Source organism: Ornithorhynchus anatinus, chromosome 18, assembly GCF_004115215.2.
Source record: "Ornithorhynchus anatinus isolate Pmale09 chromosome 18, mOrnAna1.pri.v4, whole genome shotgun sequence".
Lineage (NCBI taxonomy): Eukaryota > Metazoa > Chordata > Mammalia > Monotremata > Ornithorhynchidae > Ornithorhynchus > Ornithorhynchus anatinus.
The window spans coordinates 43,390,044-43,403,923 of NC_041745.1; positions in this window are offsets into that span (position 1 = coordinate 43,390,044).

The following is a 13,880-nucleotide window of genomic DNA, read 5'->3' on the forward strand; positions in this document are numbered from 1 at the left end:
CAGACACAAAAGCCGGGCCTCTGACAACCAAGCGACACGAACGAGGGATATCCGTGAACGGAATCGATTTTCTTTATTAATAATGATAATAATAACGTTGGTGTCTGTTAAGCGCCTACTACGTGCAGAGCACCGTTCTGAGGGTCATCAGGTTGTCCCTCGTGAGGCTCACGGTCTTCATCCCCATTTTACAGGTGAGCTGAGGCCCAGAGAAGTGAAGTGACTCGCCCACAGTCACCCAGCTGACGAGGGGCAGAGCCGGGATTCGAACCCGTGACCTCCGACTCCCAAGCCCGGGCTCTTTCCACCGAGCCACGCTGCTTCTCTGACATCCACGGGGCGAGGCCGACGGAAGCGGCGCTTAGACCAGTGCCTGGGACGCGGGAAGCCCCTAACCGGCTCATCCTCTAGACCGTAAGCCCGTCCAGGGCGGGGAACGCGTCGACCGACTCTGTTGTATTTTCTCCCCGGCGCTCAGTACAGCGCCCCGCGCCCGATAGGCGCTCAGTAAATACCACCGATCGATCGGTTAACAGATGCCATCGCGAGTGCTATTATCAGGGGCCTCGGGAGTCTGATTCCTCTCTCTCTAGGGAACCGCGGGGACGGGCCGGCCGAGGTAGCCAGAAGCGAGGCCGGCCCGGGCACGGGGGAGACGCCCAAACCTCCTACCCCCCCCCCCCGACAGAGTAACGGACAGCGGCACCGGGGGCCGGGGGTGGGGGGCGGGGAGGGGGGAGCTCGCCGCCTATCTCGGACAGACAGGCCTCGCGCGGGGTCACCACGCGGCAACGGCCAAAAGGAGAAGTTTCTGGGAAGGGAGAAGGAGCGGGGTGATTTCAGGTCAGGTTCCCCCCTCCCGCCCCCATCTTCATTTATTTGCGTGTCGAAGCGGGGGGAGAGCCCGGGCCTGGGAGTCAGGTCGTGGGTTCTAATCCTGGCCCCGCCACTTGTCGGCTGGGTGACCCCGGACTTCTCTGGGCCTCAGTTCCCTCATCTGTAAAATGGGGACCGAGACCGTGAGCCCCACGTGGGACAATCCGATTGCCTTGTATCCACCCCGGCGCTTAGAACGGCGCTTGGCATTCAGGTAGGCGCTTAGCCCGGTTGCGGGCAGGGATCGTCCCTCTTTATTGCTGAATCGTACTTTCCAAGCGTGTAGTGCGGTGCTTTGTGCACAGTATGCGCTCGATAAATACAACTGAATAAATACAATAATTATTATTATTTTCTATCCCCCCCACCCCGGGTCACGGCCCCTCCGCCTCCACGGCCTTCTGGACCCACCCGAGACACCCCGCCACGGAACCACCCACTCCCCCACGGTTCAGCTCTTTCCCTTCCCCCCCCCAGATCTGGAGACTCTTAGCGACGGAGAGACGGTCTCTCCCCGTTAGTCTCTAAACTCCTTGAGGGCAGAGATCCTGCCTTCTGACTCTCCTGTTCTCTCCCAGACGCTCAGCACAGTGCTCTGCACACGGTAGGCTGGAAGCACCTGGAGGGCGGGCATCCCGTCTTCTCAGCCTGTTGAATTCTCCCAGCTGCTCAGTACAGTGTGCCCAGTAGGTGCTCGATACATTCCGGGTTGACTGAGTAAATGGGGTCCCTGGGGGCAGTTGGGAGGCGGCCATCCCCTTTCCTAGGGGCGCTCAGTGGCCCCTAAAATAGCTTTCTCCCTCTGGCCACTGAGCCCGGCCTCCATTTCCTGCTCCAGTCCGGCTTCCCGGCCTCAGCTTCCCTCTCTGGTCAACCTCGGAAACCCCGTGTGGGCGGGGATCGGGCCTACCGCCGCTATGGACCGCACCCGACCGCTCAGTACAGTGCTCTGCGCAGAGTAGACTGGAATTTCCTCGAGGGAGGAGACTGCGTCTTCTAACTCTACTCTCAGAACAGTGCTCTCGGCCCACAGCGAGCGCTCAGTAAGTACCACTAATCGATTGGTCGTGGCGTCCGCCTCCTCTCCCGGCACCGCAGGGACCCCCCCCCCCCCCCGGGAACCCTGGGGAGAAGCGGGATGGTGTAGCGGATAGAACCCGGGGCCGGGAGTCGAGTTACGGGTTCTGATCCCGGCTCCGCCACTTGCCTGCTGGGTGACCTGGGACGGGTCGCTTCAGTGCTCTGGGCCTCGGTCACCGCATCTCTTAAATGGGGATGGGGACTGTGAGCCCCACATGGGGCGGGGACTGTGTCCAACTCGATTTGCCTGTATCCACCGCAGCGTTTAGTCCAGTGCCTGTCACATAGTAAGTGCTTAACAAGTATCATCATTACTATTAGTATGATAACGTTGAAATGGGGAAGCGGGATGGGCTCCGTCTGTCACCAGTCCTGCCAGAGTGTCCCTTCCCCCTGCCCCCGTCAATCCTGGCACAGATGCGGGCCGGAAGGAAGGTCGGCACCGCCTTCTCTATTCATTCATTCATTCGATGGTATTTATTGAGCGCTCACTACGTACTAAGCCCTTGGAATGGACAAATCGGCCACCGAGAGAGTCCCTGCCCTTTGACGGGCTCACGGTCTAATCGGGGGAGACGGGCAGACGAGAACAATGGCGATAAATAGAGTCGAGGGGAAGAACGTCTCATAAAAACAACGGCAAGGTGCTGTCTTCACACCGGGATCGGACCGGTCAGAAGGCGACCCCTCTCCTCCCTTCCCGCCGGCTCCGGGCCCCGGTCCGGGAGCCGGGAAGATCGGGTCAGAGAGGTCTTCCGGTCCCGGGATCGAGCCGCCCCACGAGACGTTTGCTGATGCTATCGGGGCGGGAGCCGGAGGGGGAGATGGGGGCTCGGAGCCGCACGATTAGGAAAACGCTGGCACGCTCACGGGTAAAGCGCTCGAAAACCCTCGGTCACCTCGCCCCGCCTTCTACCTCACCTTCCTTTCATTCATTCAATAGCATTTATTGAGCGCTTACTATGTGCAGAGCACTGTACCGAGCGCTCGGAATGGACCGTTCGGCAACAGATAGAGACAGTCCCTGCCCACTGATGGGCTCACGGTCTAATCGGGGGAGGCAGACAAAAACAGTCCTAATAGATAGGATCAAGGGGATGGACATCTCATTAAAACGATAGCGATAAATAGAATCAAGGGGATGGACATCTCATCAACAAAATAAATAGGGTAATAAAAATATATCCAAATGAGCACAGCGCTGAGGGGAGGGGAAGGGAGAGGGGAAGGAGCAGAGGGAAAGGGAGGGAAAAGGGGGCTGAGCTGAGGGGAGGTGAAGGGGGGTGCAGAGAGGCAGCAGAGGGAGCAGAGGGAAAGGGGAAGCTCGGTCCGGGAAGGCCTCTCGGAGGAGGTGAGCTCTCAGTAGGGCTTTGAAGAGGGGAAGAGAACGAGTTTGGCGGAGGTGAGGAGGGAGGGCCTTCCGGGACGGCGGGAGGACGCGGGCCGGGGGTCGACGGCGGGACGGGCGAGAGAGGGGGACGGTGAGGCGGCGGGCGGCAGAGGAGCGGAGCGTGCGGGGTGGGCGGGGGAAAGAGAGAAGGGAGGAGAGGTAGGACGGGGCGAGGGGATGGACAGTCTTGAAGCCTAGTGCTGTCCTACTTGCACCCGGGCCGCACACTCCGCTCCTCTAATGCCCACCTTCTCACTGGGCCTCCCACCGCCCCCCGCCCACGTCCCGCCTCTGGCCTGGAACACCCTCCCTCCTCAAATCCCACAGACAGTGACCCTCCCCCGCTTTCAAAGCCTTATCGAAGGCCCGTCTCCTCCGAGAGGCCTTCCCTGACTGCGCCCTCCTCTCTTCTTCTCCCACTCCCTTCTGCATCGCCCTGACTTGCTCCCTCTATTCATCCCCCGTCCCAGCCCCTCGGCACTCGTGTCCATATCTGTCATCGATTTATTCATATTCATGTCTGTCTCCCGCTCTTGACCCTAAGCTCGCGTCTCTTTACCGTCACATTGTACTCTCCCAATAATAATAATGGCGGTATTTGTTAAGCGCTTGCCACGTGCCAAGCACCGTTCTAAGCGCGGGGGGAGATACGAGGTCACTTGGGGCTCACAGTCTTAATCCCCATTTTCCAGAGGAGGGAACTGAGGCCCAGTGAAGTGAAGTGACTTGCTCAAAGTCACACAGCAGACAAGTGGGGGAGCCGGGAGTAGAAGCCAAGACCCCTGACTCCCAAGCCCGGGCTCTTTCCACTGAGTCACGCTGCTTCTCTAATTGATCAGGTTGGACCCAGTCCTGTCCCACATGGAGCCCTCGGTCTTAGTCCCCATTTTCCAGAAGAGGGAACTGAGGCCCAGAGAAGGGAAGGGACTTGCCCAAGGTCACCCAGCAGGCAAGCGGTGGAGCAGGGATTAGAACCCGGGTCCTTCTGGCACCCAGGCGGGTGCTCCATCGGCTAGGCCGTGCTGCTTCTCTGGGTTCCCCATCCAGTCGACCCCCCGACCCCCGGGCCTCGCGTCGGAGCCGGGATCCGCCGGCACGGAGAACTGATCCGGAGCCTCGGACCCCATCCGGCTTTCCACGAAACCGACTTCCAGCGCCGCGTGGCTCCTCGGGAAGCTCCCGGCGCAAACGCCACAAAATCCCATCCGAAGCGCCCCTGCCTGGGCCGGGGGCGGGGACGGCCCGGGGTGTCGGCTCGGGCCCAGCTGACCAGGGGAGCCAAGTGGCAAAGTCCAGGCCGACCTGGCGAGGCGTGGAGTTGGTCGGGCACGGCCTCGGCCGGCGGCCTCCGACGGGGCCTCGTCCTCCTCGGTCACGGGTCACGGCAAGGGGCGGCCGGCGTAGCCCCCGTGGGCACGCCGCCCTCGTCCCTCCCTCCTTTGGAATGAACCCGCCGGCCCGACGCTCAACTGCGCCTGCAGAGCTGCCCTTTGTGCTCGGAGCTGAGCGAGGCCCCAAGCGACCTCTGGACACGGAGCGCTACGGTCAGAGCGCCGCCCGGGGATCTGCCGGGGACAGACGACCATCTCCCACACCGCCTGTGGGCAGAGCACGGTCCGGACCGTGTACCCGGCCCGGAGCGCCGTACCGAACGCCGTTTACGGGCGGGCCGCTGTTTGGGTGGCGTCCCGGGCGCGGAGCGCTGGATGGAACACGGTCCGCGGGTAGGGCGCCGTCCAGATGGCGTACTGGGCGCCGACGTCAAGACGAGGGAACTGAGGCACAGAGAAGTGAAGTGACTTGTCCAAGGTCACGCAGCAGACAAGTGGCGGAGCCGGGATTAGAACCCACGACCTCTGACTCCCAAGCTCGGGCTCTTTCCCCTGAGCCACGCTGCTGGGGATTAAGATCTACATCCCCTTGATTCTATTTACTGCCGCGGTTTTCGTCCGTCCGTCTCCCCCGATTAGACCGCGAGCCCGTCAATGGGCAGGGACCGTCTCTATCTGTTGCCGAATCGTCCATTCCAAGCGCTTAGTCCAGTGCCCTGCACATAGTAAGCGCCCAATAAATACTATCGAATGAATGAATGAATACCGGGAAGGAGTTCAAGATGCCAGCCCTGCCTCCAAATAACCCCCCGGGGGAGACCGGGGCAGAAAGAGACGAGTAGACGGTAGTGAACGGAGAGCGAGGAGATCTAAACAATAAGGCCAAGGAGTTCAAAACACGCCACAGGGAGGAAACGGAGAGATCCCCGTCCGACCCCGCCGCCCCATCTCCTCCTTCCCACCCGCAACCGTACGGGCCCGTTAGCGGGTAACTGCCTCCTTTCGAGTTGCAGCCCCTATAGGGCAGGGAGAGCGGGCCTCGCTCCCGGTGCACTCTCCCGAGCATTCAGTACAGCGCGCCGCCTTCAGCGGGTGCTCCGTAAAGAAACACCCGCCCCTGGACGTGCTCGGATGCAAAGGAGGAGTCTCGCCGCCGCCGTCCGGTGGGGAGCCCCCGCCCCTCGGACCCTCCCCCACGGCCCCGGGTCAACCCAACACCCCTCACACCTCCGGCCTGGACAACGAACCCTGGGCGGACCCTTGGTGAGCCCTAAAATCCCAGGAGGACGGGAAGCGACACTTAGCCGTTATGTTCTCTCCCACTACCCGTCGGTCATTTTATTTATTTGTACTGACGCCCGTCTCCCCCCGCTAGACTGTGAGCCCGTTTTGGGGCAGGGAACGTCACCGTGTATTACTGCGCACGGTAAGCGCTCAATAAATACGACGAGGAAGGAACAGTATGATGCTCAGAAGGGGGTGGATAAGTGGCTTGGCGTGACCGCGGGGGACGTGGGACCGGTGACCCGCTGAAGGCGCGCCCGCCTTCCTCCCGGCCTGGGAACCCGCGGACTCGCTCCCTACGGGCAGCTCAGCCTCCTGCTGCGCCGGGCCGGGGGCAGGCCGGTGAGTCTCGCTCGCCTCCGCCTTCCCCTGGCCTCGGTGGCCCCAAATTTCCCCTCGCCCCGACGGGCCTCCCACCTCGCCCTCGCCCCCGGTTGGACGCACCGGCCCCCACCTTCCCCTCGCCCCAAAGGCGCCCACCGGCCTCCAATCTCCCCTCCTTCCTGCTGGCCGAGAGCCCCGTCCGCCCGGTCCACCTGGCCCCGGATCCCCCACTCTGGCCCGGGGCCAGGCCGCGTCAGGTTGGAGGGCCGGAGCGGGGTCTGAACGGGGACTCTGTTATGACTGGAAGCGCTGGCCGGCCTATAAATAACTCTATCAATATTGTGATAATGGCACTTCGAGAGGTCTATTTCACGAGCGTTGAATGTACGAGCAGCCGCAGCTGTGCTCATGAATTCTGAAGTACGCTTCTCTCGGGGTACTACGTGCAGGTGTGGCGGGAGGAGGATTGACTCCGTGGGAGTCTGGATGGGGTTTAGATGGAGGGGGAAGGAGAGGGGAAAAAAAAAAAAAGGTTAGAACAACATTGTTCGCTTCACTATTGTGCTCGCAAAGAATGAAAACAAATTATAATCGCTTAATTAGACGGGGAGGGCGCCGGGGGGAGGGGGAGCTAAATCTAACTTTGTTACCAGTTTCGGCGGCGCCCCGGTTCGGTGTTTCTGAAAGAGCAAGTGTCGTAATTGACAGCAGTAGATCTTTTGATAATTAATTGCGGTAAATTATCGCTTGGCACAAAGAAGGCATAATTGTAATTAATTTACAACCTTCCCAGCATAACGCCGAATCGAAGATGGCGGCGCTGGAATCCGCTCGCGGCCACGGCTGGACGGGAAGGGTCTCGGCCCCGCCGCCGTCGGCTCCCGGCCCCGCGCGGGGCGGCCCGTCCTCCGGCCGCCCGGGCGTCCTGGGACCCGTGGATGATGCCCCGTCCCTCCAGGGTGGGTGGGTGGAGGCGGCAGGGGTGGGGGCTGCGATCCCCATCCGAGACGACGACCCTGATCCCCCGGAGGGGATGGCGGGGGCGGGAATCACGGCCTCCCGTCTAACTCCGCCGTCCGGTGGGAGAGGCACGTGACCTCCGGGCGGGGACTGGGAGGCTCGCTGTAGTCCCGTCCGCTAAGCCCTCTGCTCAGCGGGGGCGGGCAGACCGTCGGGGCACACAAAATGGCGCCGGGAGGAAGAGCTGCCACTGGAGGAGGAAGGATGGAGGGGTTGGGAAGATGTTTCCTTTAGACTGTAAACTGGCTGTGGGCAGGAACGTGTCTGTTTATTGTTGTAGTGTACTCTCCCAAGTGCTTAGTACAGTGCTCTGCACACAGTAAGTGCTCAATAAATACAACTGAGTGAACGTCGCCTTAACAATTCCTCCTCCTCCTCACCTCCTTCCCTCCTCTCCCTCAGGAGGTCTTCCCTGCTGAATGTCAGCTGTGTCCCCAACTGTCGCTTGAACATTTCCGGGTCACCAAATCCTCGGGAACTCACCCAACCCTTCCCCGGCGGCATGTAGGCACAGATCTTTACACTTTATTGCTTCCTCCTACCAATAAATTATTTAAACGTCTGTCTCCCGGACTAGACTCTAAATCCCTTGAAGATAGGGACCGTGGCTACTTTTTGTTTATGGTATTTATTAAGCGCTTACTATGTGCCAGTCACTGTTCTAAGCGCCGGTGTAGATAAGGTTACCAGGTTGGACCCAATCCCCTTCCCACTTGGGGCTCGCGGTCTTAATCCCCATTTTACAGAGGAGGTCACTGAGCCCCAGAGAAGTGAATGATTTGCCCAATTTCACCCAGCAGACGAGCGGCGGAGCCAAGACTGGAACCCAAGTTCTTCATTCATTCGTTCAACCGTATTTACTGAGCGCTTACTGTGTGCAGAGCACTGTACTAGGCGCGTGGGAGAATGCCGGACTAAACAGTGATATTTCTTGCCCACGGTGAGTTTACAGTCTAGACGGCGGGAGGCAGACGTCAATAGAAATAAATGAAATTACAAATACGGACGGAAGTGCCGTGGGGCTGGGAGGTGGGGAGAGGGAGCAAGCCAGGACGATGCAGAAGGGAGTGGGAGAAGAGGAAAGGGGGTGTGCAGTCAGGGAAGGCTTCTTGGAGGAGATGGGCCTTCAATAAGGCTCCGAAGGGGGGAAGAGTCACTGGCTGTCGCATTTGAGGAGGGAGGACGTTCCAGGCCAGAGGCGGGACGTGGACCAGGGTTCGGCGGCGAGATAGGCAAGGTGGAGGCCCACTGAGAAGGTAATATTAGAGGAGTAGAGTGTGCGTCCGGGCCGTGGAAGGAGAGGAGTGAAGTGAGGTCGGAGGGGGAATCAATGCTTGCATCAGTGTGGTAACAGTTTGGATGGAGAGGAAAGGACGGATTTTAGCGATGTCGTAAAGGGAACCAGCGCGATTTGGTGACAGATTGAATACACAGGTCAAAGAAGATATAATAATAATGATAACGTTGGTATTTGCTAAGCACTTACTATGTGCAGAGCACTGTTCTAAGCGCTGGGGTAGACGCAGGGTTATCAGATTGTCCCACGTGGGGCTCACAGTTTTAACTCCCATTTTACAGATGAGGGAACCGAGGCACAGAGAAGTGAAGTGACTCGCCCCCAGTTCCACAGCTGACGAGTGGCAGAGCCGGAATCCGAACGCATGACCTCTGACTCCCAAGCCCGGGCTCTTTCCACGGAGCCACGCTGCTTCTCACTATGATCTAGGGCAAACCGAGGTTGCAGGCTTGTGAGAAGGGAATCAGGAGTGTTGCAGTACTATTATTTGTTCAGCGCTTGCTATGTGCCAAGCACTGTTCTAAGCGCTGGGGTAGATAGAAGGTAATCAGCTTGTCCCACGTGGGGCTCACAGTCCTAATCCCCATTTTCCAGATGAGGGAACTGCGGCCCAGAGAAGTGAAGCGACTTATCCAGGGTGGCACAGCAGACCAGCGGAGGAGCCGGGATTAGAACCCACGTCCAGTAACTCCCAAACCCGTGCGCTCTTTTCCCTAAGCCACGCCGCTTCTCCCACTGTCGTCTACGGTGACGGAAAAGCCAGGGGGAGGAGAGGGTCTGGACGGGAAGATGAGGAGTCCCTTTTCGGACATATTTAGTTGGAGGCGTTGGCAGGACGCTCGGGTAGAGAAGCCCCGAAGGGAGGAAGAAATGTGAGGCTGCAGAGAAGGAGAGAGGTAGGGGCTGGAGAGGGAGATTTCGAAATCGTCTGCATAGAGTTGGGAGTTGAAGCCGTGGGGGAGCGAATAAGTTCTCCAGAGGAGTGGGGGTAGACGGAGACTAGAAAGAGAGCGCGGGAGGCAGAGGAGGAGCCCGCGAAAGAGACGGAGAATCGGCGGCCAGAGAGCCAGCAGAAGGACCCGGGGAGGAGGGTGTCGGTGAAGCGAGGTTGGATGATATTTCCAGGAGAAGGGAGCGCTCCACGGTGTCGGAGGCGGCCGAGAGGAGGGGGAGGATTAGGGTGGAGTAGAGGCCGTCGGATTCGGTGAGAAGGAGATCACCGGTGACCTCTGAGAGGGCGAGGTCTTTCTGTGGAGTGAGACGGAAGCCAGATTGGAGGGGGTCAAGGATAATCGGCGATAACCGGAGGGAGCCGTGGGGTCGAGGGAGGGGTTTTTGTTTCTTGGAGGACGGGGAGCCGTGACCGTGTTCGAAAGCGGCGGGGGAAAGGCCGTCGGGAAGTCAACGGCGGAAGATGGGGGTCGGGGAGAGGACAGTACAATGGAGTTGGTAGGCACGTTCCCCGCCCTCAACCATCTTGCGGTGTGTACAGGGGGAGGCAGATATTTAAACAGATTATGGCTAGGAGGCCTAATAAAAGCAAAAATAAATGAAAGAGAAAGGTCAACAGGTCTCTACAATTACTAATAAGATGAAAAACAAGAAAGGTAAGTCCTTCTATTCTCCCAACCGCTTAGTACGGTGCTCTGCGCACAGTAAGCACTAAATAAATGTGATTGGTTGACTGCTTGGGAGATCTCTATTATTAATAAGAATAAAAATTATAATAATTATGGTATTTGTTAAGCGCTTACTACGTGCTAGGCACTGTACTAAGCTCCGGGATAGGTATAAGTAAATCGGGTCGGACACAGTCCCCGTCCCACGTAGGGCTCAGAGTCTCAATCCCCATTTTCCAGATGAAGTAACTGAGGCCCAGAGTAATAATAATAATAATAATAATGTTGGTATTTGTTAAGCGCTTACTATGTGCCGAGCACTGTTCTAAGCGCTGGGGTAGACATAGGGGAATCAGGTTGTCCCACGTGGGGCTCACAGTCTTAATCCCCATTTTACAGATGAGGGAACTGAGGCCCAGAGAAGTTAAGTGACTCGCCCACAGTCACACAGCCGACAAGTGGCAGAGCTGGGATTCGAACTCATGAGCCCTGACTCCAAAGCCCGTGCTCTTTCCACTGAGCCACGCTGCTTCTCAGAGTAGTGAAATGACTCGCTCAGGATCAAACAGCAGATCGGTGGCAAAGCCGGGATTAGAACTCCTGACCTTCTGACTCCCAGGCCCGTGCTCTATCCACTACGCCATGCTGTTCTCCCACCCTCCTGGATCGAGAACGCCGTGGGGGAACGTGGCCGGTGGCCCAGCCGATTCTCCTGTCTCTACCCCAGCGTCTAGCACGGCGTCGGGCATGCAGATACCGTAATCCCCCCCGGGGAACCGCGGCGGAAAAGCTGTGGATCCCCGGCCTGGCTGTGGCGAAAGCGCAGTCCCGCCCGAATCGGGGAAATAGGGCTGAGGGGGCATTTTATCAATCGTATTTGCTGGGCAGAGCACAGTACTAGGCGCTTGGGAGAGTCCAATACAAAAGAGTCGGAAGACACGTTCCCCGCCCACAACGTCCTCACGGTCTAGAGGGAGCTAAGACCCCCAAGAGACCATCCTCCCACAGGCCGTCGGGCCCAGTGTCATCCCGGTCCCAGTCCTGGGGGCTTCCCGGCCGGCTGACAGGCATCCCCCGGGCGGCGACTCCGCTGCCGGACACAAGCGTAAAATGGAAAATGACCCGGAGTCCTCCTTGGAAACTTCTAACCGTTCCCTCAGATCACGTCTCCGAAAGCGCTCGGTAGGTCGGTCTCCTCCAGCCTCTGATCACACGAGTCTCTGGGCTAAAGCCTGGTTCTCCATCTCTAATTTCCTAGATCTTCTCTCTCTGTCCGTCTCTGCCCAGCTCTATCGCCTATCTCTATCTGTCTCCGCCGTCTATTTCCCTACCTCTCTCCATCATTCTGTCTCTATGTCTCTGTCTCTATTTGTCACTGTCGTCTCTTTCGCTAGATCTCTCTATTTCCCTCTCTCTTTAGGTCCCTCCCTGTCTGTCTCTGCCCGATCCCACCACCCTATCGATGTCTCTACTTGTCTGTCTCCGTCCTACCCGCCTCCCACCCCGCAAGGACCGGAGGTTCTGCAGACCGCCCGAGCTTCCTCCCCAGACCCGGGGCCGGGCCAGGGACCGCGAACGAGAGGAGGGTCGGCCGTGCGGACAGTCCGGGCCTCGGTGTCCAGCCCCAGGAGCAGAGCCCCCCGGAGGGGCATCGGAGCCGGGGAGGAGGCCGGGGAGATCGCACGGCGGGTGGGGGACACTCTTCTGAACCGGCTTGGGTCACGGGGCTGCCTTTTTCTTTAGGTATGATCTCTGTCTCTCCCCTGAGATGGTGGAGCTTTTTACGGGGGAATAAGGAAGTACTAGGGTTGCAGTCCTGGTGGGGGTGGGAGGGTGGCCCGGTGGGCAGAGCACGGGTCTGGGTGTCCAAGGGTCCGAGATACTCATCCCGGTTCCACCACAGCCCTACCGTGGGCCCTTGGGCCGGTGAAGCCTTGGGCCAGGAGAAGCAGCATGGCATAAGTGGATAGAGTCCGGAATTGGGAGTCAGGAGGTCATGGGTTCTAGTCCCGACTCCGCCACTTGTCTTCTGGGGGACCTTGGGCAAGTCACCTCGTTTCTCCGTGCCTCAGTAACCCGTAAAATGGGGATTTAGACTGTGAGCCCACTGGGGGACAGCGTCCATCTCGATCTGCTTGTATCTACCCGGCTCTGCCACTTGGCAGCTGGGTGACTGTGGGCAAGTCACTTAACTTCTCTGGGCCTCAGTTACCTCATCTGTAAAATGGGGATTAAGACTGTGAGCCTCACGTGGGACGACCCGAGTGTCTACCCCAGTGCTTAGAACAGTGCTCTGCACGTAGTAAGCGTTTAACAAATACCAATATCATTATTATTACCCCAGCGCTTAGAACAGCGCCTGGCACATAGTAAGCACTTAACAAACACTATCGGTATTATTACTAAGCTTCACCTCACCAGGCCTCAGTTTCCTCACCTGCAAAATGGGGAGAAGATCCCTGGTCTCCCTCCTTTTTAGACTGTGAGCCCCGTGTGGGGTGGGGGCCCGTGCTCCATCTGATTACTTTCTATCTTCCCCAGCGCCGAGAACATTGTTTAGCACCCAGAAAGGGCTTAATAAATATCCTAATTAGAGCAGAGAGCTCACAATCGTCTGACGCTACTAGCTGCAGAGTGCTGGAGCAGCTCCCCAAAAGATCTTTACCCGCCCAGCTCACTGTCCACATGATTCCGGAGGTGGGATTCCAACATCCCTGGCTCAGGGGGAAGACAAGAAGAATAATGCCGATAATAATAATAGCAACTGTGGCATTTGTTAAGCGCTTATTATGGGCCAAGCGCTGCACTAAATGCCGGGGTAGACACAATCAATCAACTGTAATAATAATAATAATAATGGTATTTGTTAAGCGCTTACTACCTACCGCAAGCCCGTCGTTTAGACTGCGAGCCCGTCACCGGGCAGAGATTGTCTCTCTCTGTTGCCATATTGTACATTCCAAGCGCTTAGTACAGTGCTCTGCACATAGTCAGCACTCGATAAATACTCTGGAATGAATGAATGTACCAAGCGCTCTTCTAAGCGCTGGGTTTTTATTGAGTGCTTTGCTCTACTAAATGCCCGGGAGAGTACAACGCTTCAGAGTTGGTAGACACATTCCCTGTCCTCAACAAGCTTACAGTCTAGAAGGTGAGGGACTCAAAGTCTAATTAGGAGGGAGAACCAACATTGACTCCCCATTTTACAGATGATAATAATGATGATGGATTTTTTTTGCACGCTTACTATGTGCCAGGAACTCTACTAAGCACTGGGGTGGATAAGAGCAAGTCGGGTTGGACACGGTCCCCGTCCCTCGTGAGAACTCGCCGCCTCAATCCCCATTTTACAGATGAGGCAACTGAGGCCCGGAGAAATGAAGCGACTTGCCCACGGTCACCCGGCACACCGGGGTCGTAGCTGAGATTAGAACCCAGGCCCTCTGCTTCCCAGGCTCGGGGTCTTTCCCCTCGGCTGCTTCTCCGCGACCAGAGCTGATGAAGTACCGGGGGGGGAGGGCGCTGAGCCCCGGCGGGGGGATCGGGCACGAGGGATCCCTGTCCGGGCCCGGCCTCGGGCCGTCTCGGTGAGCCCGGGGGTGCTGGAGGCGGCCACGTTCCGGAACATTCCGTCCCGAGGTTCATTTTCGCTCTCCCCT